This window comes from Panicum hallii, chromosome 6 (assembly GCF_002211085.1).
Source record: "Panicum hallii strain FIL2 chromosome 6, PHallii_v3.1, whole genome shotgun sequence".
NCBI lineage: Eukaryota > Viridiplantae > Streptophyta > Magnoliopsida > Poales > Poaceae > Panicum > Panicum hallii.
Window position 1 is genome coordinate 37,642,149 of NC_038047.1, and position 2,889 is coordinate 37,645,037.

Genomic DNA, 2,889 nt, shown 5'->3' on the forward strand with positions numbered 1-2,889 from the left:
GGCACATGGGTCGTCGCGATGCTAATCGTGTTTCTTTCAAACTGGTTAGGCCCGTTTGGTTCGGGTTCTATCTAACTCGTTTGGCTACTCCTGCGGTGGTTACACCTAAGGGTAGTTTTCGACTGTTTGCCATGAGCATCCTAGTCATCGCGCCACAGACTGCGCGTTCCGGGTCCGAGTGGATCCTTGTTGGCAGGATCTCATCCAGCTAACCCGATGAGCTCTCGTGAAGGGCTAAATCGACTACTCTCTGAGTCGCTGCACTCAGAAGTAGCACGCCTATGCTTCAAAGCAGATGAGGCTTTCAGTCCGCACATAAGACTACAAAAGGAACAAAAGAGGTTTCTTATATTACAAAAGTCTTAAATACTAACAGTTCAATCCTGGACCATGTTCCCTACAATTTTTTCAGCTACAGGCCGGACCTCTAGCAAATACTCGCGGAAGTTTTCATCAGAACAATCTGCAGCTGCTCCCTCCGCGAGTACTTCTAGCCGAGCCTTTGGCCAGAAGGACTTTACAAGGCCTAGGGCATGGCCCACGTAAGATGTGGCAGCCTCGGTAACGAAATTCAGGATCTTTTGTGGCGCCCCACGAAGACGATCAAGTAGTGGTTGCCCATCTTCCGCACCGTCTTCCTGGGGATCCACCATCTCTACGAGTTCTTGGGCTGCCACCTTCAAGTCATCGAGTTCCTTCTGCAGAAGCTTTTTGGTTGATCTTTTTCGGCGCCATTTCCACCCCTTTTTTCGCCACGAGTTGTTCGAACAATGCTCGGGGGCTACGGTGGTGGGCTCGAAAGTTTTTTCGACTACGTTGGGCGGCGGAAGGGCTCAGGCAGGTCAGGCTTTGATTAGGGTTTTGTTTTTCTCTGGTGGCGGCGTCAGATCTGAAGGCACAGGAAAAACCTGACTAACTGCGGGGTTATATAACCAGCATTCAGGCAGTGGTTTACTGTGTGAAAGATGAAGCGTCGCGCAAAAGGATTAATTGGATACAGGCAGTTTTTTAGCAGATTTTTTTTGGGCCGTTACTCGATTTACCATTTTTTCTGGGTTAGTTTTCCCGAAAAAAGAGGTTTTTCGGGTTTCGAGTCTAATTTTTTGCTAAATTGCCTCTTCTTAGACTTTATTTTTCAAAAGGAACTCTTTTTTGCCACGACCTTTGGGATCCTTTTTTTCCAAAAAAATTTTGGATTCAAGGCTCGGGGGCTGTGGGACACGTGGCGTCAACTACTTATTTTTCGAAAGTACTCGAAGGATAAAGAAGAGAAGAAGACTCAAGACTAATTTGACCCTCATCCTGATTCTTTGATTCAACCTAAGGCTCGGGGGCTACTCCATATGGAGTGCGATTATTCATCGCACCCCATATAAAAGAAGGAATTCGGGGCATGAGCACCTCATAGCTTCGATGCAGCCAAACGAGTACTCGAAGAAAGATATCAACACAGAGTTGCGAAAGAAGTCGAAGACTACTTCAGAAGTACTCGAAAAGCCTGCAGCACTCAGCTACGAAGAGCTCGGGGGCTTGTCAGACCCGGGGCCACGGGGCTGTGTACATTAAGGAGTCCGTATTGGACTAGGGGATAGGACATGTCCTGTACCTCATTTATGTTGTATTCTACCCGCATGCGGAGTAGAACTAGTCGATACAAAAGGAAACTACTCGAGTTGTACTTGAGTACGATTCCTGAGCTAGTATCAGGCTAGGATTCATGTAACCCTGTCCCCCCGGATATATAAGGGCGGGCAGGGACCCCTCTCAAAAAACAAGATCACCAGATCAACATCAAGGCAATACAAACCATCATACAGGACGTAGGGCATTACGCATATTGCGGCCTGAACCTGTCTAAATCTTGTGTTGTCTGCACCTTCGAGTTCCTGATCTCGGCGCATCCCAACCCAAAACCTACCACCTTGGGGATACCCCTCGGTGGGCAGCCGGATAAAACCCGACAATCTGCACCGGCACCAAGGTGTTCGTGCTGTGGTACCCCACCTGTGGGTAAAGTTGCACACCTCTGCAGAGTTAAAATCTATTCGAATAGTCGTGCCCACGGTATTGGGCAAGTTACGGTGTGGTCACATAACTAGTGTTTCTCTCGGGGAATGGTTGGACTGGCGTGGGTTGTTTGGGAAGTGTCCGGCAGCTGTGCCGTGTGCTACGATGGACGAGGAGTCTGGTAGCAGTTTTAAACTTGGATCCTGTGTGGGTCAATACCATGTGCCCCTTGATGCTTAACAACTTGTTTTAAAAATGTTTTAAACGAACCTTTGCATAAAACCGAGTTTTACCGCAAATGAACTATAACCTTATCATTGGATTATCCTGTGCATTTAATTCTGTTATACCCCCTCCGCGGGTGCGATTGGACTTGCTGAGTACGTTCGTACTCACCCCATTCTTACTGTTGCAGTGGAAGATCCAGACTACATCCCCGAAGACGTCGAGTAGGGTTCCGTCCTGCACCCAGTCTTGCCTGTAGGTGAGGTCACCATTGGAACTCCGCATGGCGCAAGACTCTGATGATCCCCTTTTCATAGCTAGTGTAGTAGTGTGGGGTTTAGTTGTAATCCTCGCGATAGTGGCGCTTCACTGCCCATTGCCGCAAAGAGTTGTACGGTGATGTACCATCTGATGTAATAAAAGTGTTATCAGCCTCCTGGGACTGATAAAGTAACACTTTTAAGTCTTCCCTGATGGGGGGACGCTTCACATGTGCTTGAACCCAGTCCTCGAGCTTCTGAATATTTGCATCGGTAGGCTAAGGCTGGTCACTATATGACTGAATTTGGTGAGGGATATGGTTATATGCTGGCTTCGGCCGGCTTGTGCGGCTTGGATTGAAACGGATCCAGTTGGCTAGTGCTGGTCACTATACGA